Source organism: Rhea pennata, chromosome 20 (genome assembly GCF_028389875.1).
Source record: "Rhea pennata isolate bPtePen1 chromosome 20, bPtePen1.pri, whole genome shotgun sequence".
Classification (NCBI taxonomy): Eukaryota; Metazoa; Chordata; class Aves; order Rheiformes; family Rheidae; genus Rhea; species Rhea pennata.
In genome coordinates this window covers 12833349-12848047 of record NC_084682.1, presented here as the reverse complement: position 1 = coordinate 12848047, position 14699 = coordinate 12833349, and the positions used below count along the sequence as shown (strand labels likewise).

General features: G+C 46.6%; 1 protein-coding gene across 8 annotated transcripts in view; it reads right to left on the bottom strand.

The window, feature by feature from the left end:
* The window catches only part of STX1A (syntaxin 1A), a 124639-nt gene that overhangs the window by 23135 nt on the left and 86805 nt on the right, over window positions 1-14699 (bottom strand). The window lies entirely within an intron of this gene.

Here is a 14699-nt window from a genome sequence, read left to right as displayed (position 1 = left end):
TTTGATACTTATAAAAAGACTGAAAATATTGTAGAGGCTTCTGGGAGCAAGCATTTCTGGCAAATTTTCTGTGCTGAGGCTGAACTCAGGAGCTGCACATCTCCCTGTCCCATCTCTGTGTTTGAGACCTTCCTCCCCATCCCAGCCCCTTTAATCTGGTGCTACTTGTAAGCTCACCAAGGCAGGGTGCTTTATTGAAACTACTAATGTGACACAGGGACAAATACAGTGGGTTTAATGCGATTAATTTAGAATGTGAAAATGTATTTTTCTCCATGCAGAAACTAGCCAGAGTGCTCAGGGCTCGCTGAGCTTGGGACAGCTGCTGAGCCAACACCATGGATGGATTTGGGCTCCCAAGGGAGAGGCCAGCCCTATCAGCACCCTGGAAACTCTGGCTGGAGGACCAGCCCTACCTGATCTGCCAGTGCAGCTGCTTCTATGAGTCTCACCGGTCTATTTTATTCTAATACAGCCCAGCCAGTGTAGGCAACCAAAGAGCAGCTCATTGCTACCCCAGCAAAGTACGGGCATTAAAACAAAACTGTTCTCATGAAGTCTCAAGCAGATCTTACAACACTTTTCTGACCGGAGGAAGTGACAACAGGAAAGCTCCAAAAAAAGTTGCTCCTAATTTACAGCAGTTGAAAACAGTAGAGAATCAGCTCTTCATTTGTCCTTTTACTCAGTAATTAGCTCACAGTGAAGTCCTAATAAACCAGCAAAGCCATTGCTGAAGAAATATGTATGCTCATCTTCACAAGGACTGTGAAGATTGCTTAACGTAACATACATACCTAAGTCAGCTTGCCAGTTCAACCTGTCTCAACGCCCACACACACCATTGCTTTGCAGATGAACGCTGGTTTCTTTAGGTTTCGTTCAAGACAGATCACAACGTCAGAATGTATGCTAGGAAGAGTTTTAAAACAACATTTTTGACACCTCTAGGAGTTCAGCCACTGCAAATTTTCCTTATAGACTGAAATCTTAAAATTAATTTCAATCCATATTGGTTTCTTGCTTCAGTCGGAAAAACCAAGTTGAAGTTAAGCCAGAGCTTACTCACAAGATGGCCTGTTGCAGGTATTTCAGCAGCCAAAGAAAGGCTAACAAAACTGTGGACTCACTGCTCAGTGGGGCTGGAGACATCATGACCAATGTTAAATTACTTCTTTTGTGTCAGTTTTCACCAGGTAAGGTTTGCCCTTGGGCCACCCAGTCCCCTGAACTTTCTAGTAGACTACAGCAACATGAAGCATTACCTGTGGGAGCAGGAGACAGACTTTGAGAACTCTTTAGCCAGTTGGACATAAACAGGTCCACAGGACCAAGTGGGACTCATCTGAGTGTGCTGATGGAGTTGGCCAGTGTCATTGTAACAACATTCTCCATTATCTTAAAAAAGTCATGGTGATCAGGGATGGTTCCTGAGGACTGACAAAAGGAAAACCTCTCACCAATCTTCTAGAAGGAAGATCTGGAGAACTACAAGCCAATAATCATCACATCGGTCCCTGGGAAAGATTTGGAGCAAATTGTCTTGAAAGGAAAAGAAAGCAGCTGTGAAAAAGCAACATGCATTTACCAGGGGCAAACTGTGTTGGACCAACCTGATTGCTTTCTATGATTAGATGACTGGCTATAGAGATGAGAAGAAAGCAGTGAATGTTGTAAGCCCTGGGTTTAAGGCCTTTGACACAGAATCCCATAGTATCCTTATAGCTATTTTGGTGAGACATAGACTGGATAAGGAGTGGAAAACTGGCTGGACTGGCAGGCCCAAAAGGTTGTGATTAGCAGCAAAAAATCCAACTGATGGTGAGTTCTGGGGACTGATTCTGTGGACAATACTGTTTAACACCTTCATCAGCAGCCTGAGATAATGGCATGAAGTGCACTTTCAGCAAGGTTGTGGGTGACATGAAATCAAGGAGAGTACTGAAAGGCAGGGCTGGTATTCAGAGGGACCTTAAAAAGCTGGAGAAACTGGCTGACAGGAACCTCACAAAGTTCAAAGGCAAATGCAGCATCCTGCATCTGGGAAAGGATGTATGCACTCAGACAGGCTGGGGGCCAGCTGGTTAAAAAGCAGGTTTGCAGAAGGCCCAGGAGTCCCAGTGGACAAAATTTGCCTAGGAGCCCTTGCCACAAAGAAAGTAATCTGCATCCTGGACCATGTTAGCAAGAAGGTTACCTCATACCCAGAGTGAGGAAAGGGATTATTCACTTCCATTTGGCACTTGTGAGACCACATCTGAAGTGCTGTGTCCTGTCAGAACTCTCTAAAACAAACAAGATAGGTTCCCAGAAGGGATATAGGGCACCAACACGGTCAGGGCTGGTGTACAGGACAAAAGAGGACAGGCTGACTGAAATGGGGTTTGGTCAGCAGAAGGAGAGAAAGCTCAAGGGGATCTTACTGCTCCCTACAACTACCTAGTGAAAAGGTGTAGAGAAGATGGAGCCAGACTCTCCTCGGAGGTGCACAAGGACAGACACAAGTTGGGACATAGAAAATTCCAATTAGATATTAGGGGGAAAAAAATCTTCATAAGTGCGGTCAAATACTGAACCAGGGACCAAGATCGGTTGTGGAATCTCCATCCTTAGGGGTGTTCAGAATGCAGCTGCACAAGATCCTGAGCAACCTGATCTGGCTGGTATCACCCTGGGTGCGGAGGCTGGCCCAAAGCCATCCTGAGATCTAATGTTACTCTGTGATTCCACTATAAGCAATAAACCCAGGTGCTAGACTGGTAGTCAGGCTATTAGCTTGTCTCTGCATGGACAGGAAGCCAAAGGGACACCTGCAATCATCCATAGTTAGTACCAGCTGGAAAAGCTCCAACGCACCCCATGGGGCAATGCAATGTGCACCAGTCAAGGATCTGTCCCATGACACCAATTCAAAACACCGAGTATCAGAGACAACATCAGTGTGAGCAAGGGTCTGGGATGTTTTTGCACTAACAGTATATTGCAGCCAGGGAGCTACAAATACAAACCAAAAGCAAAGATGATGGAGCTGCCCTATAGAAATGGTGGGATCAGCAGCATCCCAGACTTGGCACAGACGTAGATGCCTCAAGGCAGAGATAAGTCATTACTTTAACATAACCTTGCACCACACTGTTCCCTGGGTTAAGGTTACAACAGTTGCACTGGTACACATCACCAGATGCTCACAACCTGGGAGTGCTGCTCACCAGGCCTGCAAGAACTATCATCTCCACTTATCCACCATGCACAGCTGACAGACAAAGCCAGGAAAACAAAAGTAGGACTTTGCCATTTTGTGCCCAGCTCTGCTTCCCAGCCTCCATCCCATCCTGTGCATGAGGGCATGCATACTAAGGACCACATACACCTCTGCACATGAGGTCTCAGCTCTGTGTCTGCATCCCTGAGATGACAAACAGTTGCAGGAGCCCATAGTCTGAGCTCCAACCAGAAGCCAAAGCCCAGAAATGGAGCAGTGAGTTATGTCATCCACTTTATCCTCCTGATGTAGGGGCTCTGAACTGCAACCTGGAGGAACTCCTCTCCCCTGATTACTTAGGAAGCCTGGAGAAATGCTAAGAAATGCCTAAATTCAGACAGTACAAGAAAATCTCTCATCTGTTTGCCTAGGAGGTCCATGTTGGAGCAGAGCCCTGAATCTTGCTCTCACATGTGTCAGACTGACATCTGTATGGCAGGGCTTCAATCCCTTCAGCATGGGACAAATCTAAAGACTCTTCAGATTCAAGAGACCTGAGCTCCACAGCACCTCTGTGTGGCCACCTCTGGTCTCCTTGGATGCAGACATTGCAAAAGTAGTGCTGTCCCCTAGAAATACAACACACTGCAGCACACCACAGCCAAAACTGGCAGCCTTCAGACTCCTACAAGGTCACTACCAGCCTTCAGTGGAGAGGCAGCCTTATCACGCTGAGGGCACTGGGATTTGGGAGAGTGAAAAGTAGTAAAAAAAATCCGTATTTCCGTAGTTCCTACTAGAGAATGAAAGGAGAAGGAAGCTAAGAGCTCCCAGCTCTGCCCTTTGCCAAAAACATTTCCTAGGAGCTTAGCTTGAGACTTGACTGGTCCCTGTGGCTGTGCATGCCAGTGGGAGCCAGGAAACCCAAACACTCCTCTTTTTCCTACAGGCTACTCAGATAAGCTTGCGTCCCAACCCCCTGGCCTCCATCTTCTTGTTACCACCAGCCACCTCCTGTATTTGAGATGGCAAATGATTTGCAAAGGGCACTGTACAATGGGTACAATACAGAGCACAATAAAGAAGAAATTCTGGTGGCAGTATTACAGCATTGCTGTGAGCACACAGCAGGAACTGTGCATTTTGAGCTGTAAAAGGCAGAGTTTGTTTCTGGGAAGAGGTCTGCTAGTTACCACACATCCCACTGCCCTAGCTAAAGCACATCTGTCCCTGTACCAAGATCCTTTCCAGGGTCAGGGGAAAAGAAATTGTGTGCCAGAAAAATTTCTCCTGCTTTGCTATGTCCTGCTGCACTATGTTCTGCTATTGGTTTTGCTATGCCCTGTGAAAAACATGTCCCAGCAAGTGCCATCCCCACTTGCTCCAGAGACACCTCTCAAGCCTTTCTCTTAAATCAGTTTTGTGCAGCACTGTTTTCCAACACTGACTCAGGCTCGGCCCCAAAAGCCTCTCACGGTTTGTGCAGGACCTGGATGACGTGCTGGACTCCTGTTAGGGAAGCTGTCTCTGCAGAGATGATTAGTTAGCATCAGCACTGTATCGATTAGACACTGACTGCAGCATAGGAGATCAAGCAACCAAAACAGCTTCACATACTGAAATGGAGACAAATGACAAAAAATCAAAATTCCACTGGCCTCCCTGCAAACTGCTTGAAGAGACTCAGACTTCTATTAAGCTATACAGCTGGATAAACCCTCCACCAAAGCAACAGGAGAGGGGCCTGGATTCCCGCCCATTATCAACAAAGAGCAATGCTGGGAGTTGTAGCTTGCATTATCAGTTTAACTGTTCACAGAAACAAGATCTTTACAGAAGAACAAGGCATTATTTTTCTGCAGCAAGATGACTTGTTTATGTAACACCCACCAGTAAGGTCTAGAGGAGACAAAGCACTGGAACTTGCTCTGAAGCAAAAGAGGAGCAAGTTCTACAGTAAGCACTGCCAGAACAACAATTTCATTTTTCAAGATGCTGTTTTGCTGAAGGATAATCAGAAGATTGGCCAGCCCACAGTAAAAAATACACCACACAGCAACAGTGTGTGATGGAGCAGTACAGACAAAACTTCAGCCCAGAAACCTGATTTAAAAAACTGTGAGCACCTGAGAAACCTGTGAAGCGATCTTAGCTCTGCACCAACTATGCAAAAATCCCATATATGCTTTGGGCCCAGATGCGTGTGCTTATAAACATCAACCTCTCGCAACACAGCCTTTTCGTTTGCATGAGCTGCTGCAGCATGATTCCCTCCAGGCTAATGCCTCAAGTTTTGCTGAGGTCATGCTGCATAAGCCAGCTGCTGCTGCACAAAATGCCCTACTGACCATAGGGTCTCACCATCATCCCTGATGGTTGGGGATGCCCAGGCCAAAATCTGTGCTGTTGGTTAGGAAAGACAACATGAACAGACCCAGAGTTCTCACTACGCCTGCAGGATCCCGCACCTCAGCTTCTAGGTTCCCATGGCCAAGCCATGTTCCATCCTGTAGCTGGAAAGAATAAGGCTGCTTAAAGCATGGAAATGAAGCAAAGAAACTCAGTACCAGAGAGCGTTGCAAGCTGCCCAGCAAAGCTCAGTGTGAGACTGTACAGAATGAAAGGTAATTGATTAAACAAAATTGGTTTCACTCAGACTCGTTCTTCTAGATTCCCTCACTCATTCTGTCATGCCACAAACTCACAACTGCTATGACTGTGGCCAGCAGTGATTGCGTGTGACATGGAGGACATGGGATGCTAGCTACCAAGTCTTCATCACGTTGTAGATAACTAGGCCTTGAAGTTTCTCAACTAGAATGTAACTGGCACCCAGCTAGCCATAACCATTAAGATAACAACAGGAGGTCTTCACTATCAGAACAGAAGAGACCTGCCTGACTCAAATTGTAAAACCGGTAAGCATGACAAACAAGAGGAAGAGCCAAGTCGAGACTTACATGGAAGTTCCGGTCAAGACCTATATGGAAGTTCTGGCAAAGAATTCAAGTAAAGGTCATGCTGGTGTTCCTAGTATGACACCTACCTGCAGCTAGAGACCCTCACGACCCCAAAAGACAGCCCCTCATGGACTCAATGTGCACGTGTAATAAAAATATATAAGTGAATTCCCAGAAAAGTAATGAATACCCAAATTAATTGGAATGAACAGGTATGAGGTGTATCAGATACAAGCTCAACGATTCTTGGTCTCAGGGGGCGTATTGGGTGGAAGGATCCCCTACATCCCCGGTGCCTATTAAAGAAATGCCTGCTTCTTAATGCTACATTGGTGTTAAGGAGTTTTATTTCCTGTTTTTGGTAACACTCACAACTCCTGCATTCTTAGTGACTGGCAGCCATAAAATGAGTTTTGGATACGTCTCTGGTACTTTTTAGGAGCTGACAATGATGGTGGTCTGCTCCTTCAACCTGTCCTGCATCACAGCCATTAGGCAGCACTGCTCATTTACAACTACAGAATGATTTAAATTGGATAGGACTTTCAGAGTTCCTCTTGTCTCCTCTTCTGGAGTCTAGTGGTTTTCCATCTGAAGGGTCCTTAGAAGCTATGTGTATCCATGCTGATACCCTCATGACCTCCTGGTTTAGGTGCCACCAACCTTCTTCTGCCATTCCTTTTGATGCTTCCACATGCATGCTTTCATTGATATCATTTTAATCTTTCTATTATCTGTCTCTACAAGAAAGCTACATGCAGTGCAATAGGACAAATTCAGACCGGACAGGGGTCCTGAAAGCCAACAGGGTCTGGCTGTGGTGCAGAAGGGCTGCCGCTGGCCTGTCAGATTCTGCTCCCTGTGGCAGGGACATGGGACACTGCCCATCTCCTGGGCAGCTGTTCCCAGATGCACAGCTTCTACATGACTGAAGAGCTGCAAAATCATTCCTGTTTTCATGAAGCATCACTGCAAATTATCTAATGACACCACAATCAATCAGCTGCCTGCTAAATGCTGAAATCTTCCCTGCTGTGGGAGGGCAGGGTACACTAGGAAGCAACAGTCCTTTGCATCTTTCTTAAATTTCAAGTCTTCAAGCACAAAGTTATCAGACTAACTCACCCAGATCCTAGTGCAAAGAAGCAAACGGGAGCAAAACACTGAATGCAGGCTTCCTACAGAGGAGGTAAGGCTCACACTGAACAGCGAGGACGAAGAAGTGCTTGTGCTGCTTCTCAAGGCACAAACATTTAAACAAGACCTCTGTGGCAAGGACCAAGCAAACGAACACTCCAGAGAACAAAGCCAAAACAGAAAACTGCGTGGGGAATCAGGAGCAGGCTTAGCAGGCATCCTGGGCCACACAAGCCCAATTCCCACCCACAGCAAGATTATTATCACAGCATGACACAAACTGATTTGCACGGTTTAGGACAGAAGTGAAGTTTGCAGCCTATACATGAGACAGGCAATTTGGAAAATATTCTAGGAGATGACAGCTACAAAATTTTAGAAAGGGAGAAGCAATGAAAATGGGCAACAGGCCATGTATTTTTGCAGAGGGCAATTCTAAAATTGGACCCTATGCTGGTGAATAGCAGTATCTAACCGTCAGTCAGGGCTTCAGGTGCACAACCATCAGAAGCTTGATACTGAGGCCATCAAGTACTGCAGAAACAAATTCACCCACTTTCAGCATCACCAAGGTCCCCCCCAAGGTAGTAGGTACCCCAATATGGGGTAGGGATTACATCCTGTGCTTGAGAATGCCCTTGCAGGCATTCTACCAACTGTGCAAATAGCCTTTGGCCTATGCCCTGGGGCTACACCATAAGGCTGACACTGAGCAGCCACAACACCCCGGCCTCTTCTGAAAAGGCCCAGTGTTGCCTGCTACAAATGCATATGGAGCTCTTGGCCAGTCTGAAGGCAAGGTGCAGTTCAGGCTGCCTGCAGGGAAGGTAAGCACAAGCTGCCAAACTGGGCGGAGGTATTAGGGGACACTCTACACCAGCACTGGGAACTACTGCAGTTGCAGACTAGTCCCGAAAATCAACTAGAACTGAAAGCATCTGGCACTGCACACACAACACTCCTTGATCGGCACTCACTGCCCCTCCTAGTCAAATCAGCAAAGCTGAATATGAGCAGCTCCACACTGTTAACATCTCTTTAGTATGAATTCTCTATGAGCCAGTCAGGAAGTCCTATTCCTCAAGGGCTCAGTGCCTGACCTTTCAATTAGTAATGGAGAAATCCACCCCCAAAGAGCAGGACCTGCTGTTCCAGCTGCCTCTGTAAAGTAATAACAGCCCAGCAATAAAAGACTTAGATCTTTTAAAGAGCACATCACCAACATATGTTTTTTCACAGGTCATCTTAGAAAGCTTTTACATGTTTATTAGAAAAAAAGTGGGGTTAAGGAGAGAAATGATTTACCGCTCCGGCAGTTATATGGTTCATTCCTCTGTAAGGATTAGAGTTACGTTTGTTTGTCTCTCTCCAGGTAAGACAGGGAGCTCCTCCATAGCAAATGACACACAGACAACTGGAAAGCACTCGTCAAACCATTCATGCAATCAAGCTTCTAACCCTCCTTCTGGGACACAGCCGATCCCAAGCTGTAAGATAACACTTTACTTGAAAATCACTTCCCCACAAAAACAAATCCACCTTTTCAGTCCATTACTGAGTAGTATGGCCAAGTTATACCACCCCTAAATGAAACACTTTTCTTTTGCTCTGAATACTCTTTCTAGAGGCAAGTTATGTTCTCTGCATATAGTGCCACTGCATCAAACTAAACTGGTTCAACTTTTAGAGCTCAGGCCACAGTTCACCAACATAGGGGCTCAGTAAAAAAAATGCCTCAGTCACAGAATCAGAGAATAGGCAAAGGTTGGAAGGGAGCTCTGGAGATCATCTAGGCCAAACCTCCTGCTCAAGCAGGGTCACCTACAGCATGTTAGACACGGCTGCATCCACAATGGCACATTGCTGGCTCATAGTCAACTTGTCATCCACCAGCACTCTCAGGTCCTTCTCTGCAGAGATGCTTTCCAGCAGGTGGTAAGCTGTGCCTCCTCAGCAAGTTTGCTGATGATACCAAGCTGGGAGGAGTGGCTGATACAGCTGACAGCTGTGCTGCCATTCAGAGAGACCTGGACAGGCTAGAGAGCTGGGCGGAGAGGAACATCCTGAGGTTTAACAAGGGCAAGTGCAGAGTCCTGCACTTAGGGAAAAATAACCCCATGCAACAGTACAAGTTGGGGGCTGACGTGCTAGAAAGCGGCTCTGCAGAGAAGGACCTGGGAGTGCTGGTAGATGACAAGCTGACCATGAGGCAGCAATTTGCCCTTGTGGCCAGGAAGGCCAATGGTATCCTGGGCTGCATGAGGAAGAGTGTTGCCAGCAGGTCAAGGGAGGTGATCCTGCCCCTCTCCTCAGTCCTGGAGAGGCCTCATCTGGAGTACTGCATCCAGTTCTGGGCTCCCAGTACAAGAGAGACATGGAGCTATCAGAGAGAGTCCAGTGTAGGGCTACTAAGACAATCAGAGAGCTGGAGCCCTCTGAGGAACAGCTGTGAGAGCTGGGCCTCTTTAGACTGGCGAAGAAAAGACTGAGGGGGGATCTTATCAGTGTGTCTAAAGTACCTGAAGGTACACCTGAAGGTGTCAAGGGGATGGGGATAAACTCTTTCCAGTAGTGCCATGCGACAGGACAAGAGGCAACGGGCAAAAACTGAGCCACAGGAAGGTCCGCCTGAACATGAGGAGGAATTTCTTCACTGTGAGAGTGACATAGCACTGGAACAGGTTTCCCAGAGAGGTTGTGGAGTCTCCTTCTCTGGAGATATTCAAACCCCACCTGGATGCAACCCTGTCCAACATGCTGTAGGTGACCCTGCTTGAGCAGGGGAGTTGGCCTAGATGATGTCCAGAGGTCCCTTCCAACCTTATTGATTCTATGATTCTAGGTCAGCCCCAGCCTGTACTGGTGCACGAAGTTATTACTCCCTAAGTGCAGGACTCCGCACTTGCCCTTGTTGAATCTCAGGAGGTTCCTCTCTGCCCAATTCTCCAGCCTCTCCAGGTCTCTCTGAATGGCAGCACAGCCCTCAGCTGTGTCAGCCACTCCTCACAGCTTGGTATCAGTAAACTTGCTGAGGAGGCACTCCATCCCCTCTTTCAGGTCATTGATGAAAAAGTTGAACAGAGTGGGACCCAGTACTGAGCCCTGGGGGACACCACTAGCCACAGGTCTCCACTGATGATGACCCTCTGAGCTCTGCCTTTCAGCCAGTTCTCAATCCACTTCACTGTCCACTCATCTAAACCAAACTTTCTGAGCTTATCTAGGAGGATGTTATGAGAGACAGTGTCAAAAGCCTTGCTGAAGTTAAGGTACACAACATCCACTGCTCTCCTCTCATCTACCCAGTCAGTCATTCCATCATAGAATGGTTAAGCATGATTTCCCCTTCGTGAATCCATGCTGACTACTCCTGATCACCTTCTTTTCCTCCTTGTGTCTGGAGATGACATCCAGAATGAGCTGTTCCATCACCTTTCCAGGGATGGAGGGCAGGCTGACCGGCCTGTAGTTGCCTGGATCCTTCTTCTTGCCCTGTTTGAACACTGGAGTAACATTGGCTTTTTCCAGTCCTCAGGCACCTCTCCTGTTCTCCACAACTTTTCAGAGATGACGGAGAGCTGCTTAGCAACAACATTTGCCAGCTCCCTCAGTACTCATGGGTGCATCCCATCAGCACCCATGCATTTGTGGTCGTCAAGTTTGCCTAAAAGATCTCTAACCTGATCCTCCTCAACCAAAGTAAAGTCTTCCTTTCTCCAGACTTCCTCCTTTGTCTCCAGTTCCTGAGATTCTTGAGGGCTGCCCTTATCAGTAAAGACTGAAGCAAAGAAAGCATTCAGCAACTCTGCCTTCTCTGTATCCTTCGTCACTAGAGCCCCCATCCCATTCAGCAGTGGGCCATTTTCCCTCGTCTTCCTCTTGCTGATGATGTATTTGAAGAATGCCTTCTTGTTGTCCTTGACATCCCTTGCCAGACATAATTCCAACTCAGCCTTAGCCTTCCTCATCATATCTCTTCATATTCTGACAATATTCTTATAATTTTCCCAAGTGGCCTGTCCCCTCTTCCGCATTCTGTGCACTTTCTCCTTCTGCTGGAGTTTTGCCAGGAGCTCCTCAGGCATCCATGCAGGTCTCTTGCCTGCTTTGCTGGACTTTTTTCTGCTTGGGATGCTCTGCTCCTGAGCTTGGATGAAGTGATGTTTGAATACTAGCCAGCTCTCCTGACTCCTCCCCCCCCCCCCCCCCCCCCGCCTTTCTTCTAGGGCCTGAACCCATGGGATTTCTCCAAGTAGGTCCCTGAAGAGGCCAAAGTCTGCTCTCCTGCAGTCCAGGATTGCAATCCTGCTTATTGCCTTGCTTCCTCCACGCAGGATCCTGAACTCCACCATCTTGTGGTCACTGCAGCCAAGCCTGCCCCCAACCTTCACATCTCCAACCAGTCCTTCTTTGCTGATTAGGACAAGGTCCAGCAGGACACCCTTCCTCGTTGGCTCCTCCACCACCTGTGTCAAAAAGTCATCATCAGTGCTCTGCAGGAGACTCTGGGGCTGTTTGTGCCTAGCTCAGCTGTCCTTCCAGCAGATATCAGGGTGGCTGAAGTCTCCCATGAGAACTAGGGCCTGTGATTGTGAAGCTACTTCCTGCTGTCTGTAGAAGGCCTCATCAACTTCTTCCTGGTCAGATGGTCTGTAGTAGACACCCACAACAGTGTCCCCCATGTTAGCCTGCCCTTTGGTCTTCACCCATAAGCTCCTGACTGCCGCCACCTCCACCCCCAGGCAGAGTTCAATGCATTCCAGTTGCTTTCTCACATAAAGAGCAACTCCACCACCTCACCTTCCTGGCCTGTCTTTCCTAAAAAGCACATAGCCATCCATGACAGCAGTGGTTACACAAGACAAGATGACAATCCAGTACAAACTCACATTGCTAGATCCATTTTCCTCTAAAATTTGAAAGAGTTAATGATATGCCTGTAGGTGCAGTATCAGGTACCACTTACCCTCCTGCAACTGGTGCAAGCAGGCATATGGGCCCATACTGTGTTAGGGGTGGATAGCCCAATCACCATCACATGCTTGTGCCTGATCCAGATAAATCTGCACTGTTGGCTAATGCAACAAAGGCCATGTGTGTTCAAAACTGAAGCCACAGCCTCAGTCCCTCCTGCCTTCAGTCATTTTTTGACACCATTCTGAAGTGGTCTGCAATACTGAGATGTCCAGGACATGCACAATTGCATGGATTTGACTTCAACACAAAGTCTTTAAAGCCATGTCACATTTTCCCAAAGCACAAGCCATTTAGGAATCCAAGTATTGGTTTCAGAAGCAGTTGAGGACTGTGAGTAACCATACCTTATGAGACCTCCGCACATCAGTGGTCAACCACTTCTGAGTTACTTGAAGATCTGCTAAAATGTCTCAAGCTGCACAAGTAGTGTGTGATGTTCAGTCATCTTCAACTGCTCACCCTTGTGTTCTTTTCCCTCTTCATTGACTCCTAGGCTTTTCCAGGTACTTTGCACTATTTTCCCCAATGATGCCTGCCTGCTGCTTGCCTGGAGAAACTTTTCTTTTGACACTTTCTCCTAAGTAGAAAACAGCAACCAAAAGAGTGCAATCAAAAGGGTCATTGGCAAGACTGACAAAGTCTTTCAACTAGCATCCACTACATATTTCACAGAGATGTTTGTGACCTGCCCTCATTCTCCAGTTGCCATAAGGCCAGGACACAAGGGGTGCCCACAGGGACTCCTGCAGTGATGCAGTCAACCTTCCCAACCCTAGGCCTTTTCACCTTCACCACAGGCTGTACCAAGACATCTACACTGAATACATCCCTTTCATAGAATAAAGGGCTTGACAAAGAATGAGCTATAATAAAGGAAGCATTAGAAAAACAGCTAGATTAAGTGGCAAGAAGTCACCAGGACAACAGAACAGTTCCCACCAGGTCCCAAAGAATTCAGGAACAAAAAGTCTGGGTTGCTTATAAAAATATCTACTTTTCCACTGCAATCAGCTGTTCCTGTGGAAACACTCTCTACAAGAGAGTCCAACACTTCCTTTATCAGATATTTCTAAGCTATTTCTTGATTTGGAAGGGGGATAGTTAGTTAGAATTATAGGTAATTTAGATTGGAATGGACCTTGTGAGGTCAGAGTCCAATCTACTGCTCAAATCCGGATCAGCTACTTTCAATCACAGTCTTACTGTTTACCTTTCTGATCATACAGTTTTCCTCTGGCTTTGCTGAGGATGGATTTCCCTTTTCCAGAGCATTCCTCCTTGACTGTCTCTCTGTGTTCTCCTGCTTTGGACATCTACCCTTTCACAACTAGGCTGTGGTACACTGTTGCAAATCAACACTGAGGGTAAGAGTTCCTGTATTCTGGCCTCAGAGACCTTCATGATGATCCCATAGTTCCCCCTTGTGTCCTTGCCAACCTGAAGTTCACCACGGTCACTACCATCATTGTTATTTCTTGGGTACCATTTAAACCAAACATCCTTTTTCCTTGCATACTTCGACACTCATTCATTTAAAAACAAGATACATCAAACTTTTTTCTCAGTGTGGCCAGCTGTCAGCACTGTGCTTGCTGCAGTAAAAGACTGGAGAAGTACTGAAGATGCAGCATGACCTGGCACTACCAAAGGCCCTAGTTTAAAAAAAAAAAAAAAAAAAAAAAAAAAAAAGTGTAAGGAAGATAAATCAAAAGCTTCTTCACTTAGATCAAGCAATACTCAAACTAGTTGCTTTATCGACCACCTACCAGTCGCTGTTCTTTGTTTTACTGGACCTTTGTACTCTAGTGACCATGACTGCATGACACATTTAAGTCTAAGCCCAGCTCAGAGCTCCAACTGGGCTCTCAGGCAGAAACTTAAATTACAAAGAGCTCCTGCAGTGGAGGAAACATCTCATGGAGTTCATACAAGCTCAAGGACTATACTTTCCTGCTCTTCCATCTCTATCTGTCATGGAGCCCATTGTTCCTTATGTTTCTAGTGTGCACTGTTGAACTTATCAACAAGCCTCATCTCCTTCAACCTCCATCTCTTCTAGAGCCAACATGGCCCATCTCCCCATTGGTTACAGACAAAAGTCAGAGCAGCACATCCATTCATCAAAACTGAGCGTAAAACACCAGCCTTAGCACTTACTCAGGCAGTGGAAGAGGAAATGCACCCCTTCTTGCAAGAATCTCATTAACAGAATTCAATTCAGCATGTAAATCTCATATAACATGCTCAGTTCTTACATCCACTTAGCTGTATTCTCCTGAAAAATCTCAGGTAATAAAACAAGTCTCTCTCTACCTCTAAATCCCATAACCCCATGAGAAACTCATCAAAAGCAGTTGTAATCAGTGGTTTCACTTGAATAAGAGGAAGAATTGCTTCAGCCCTAACATTTCTAATAGCCTAAC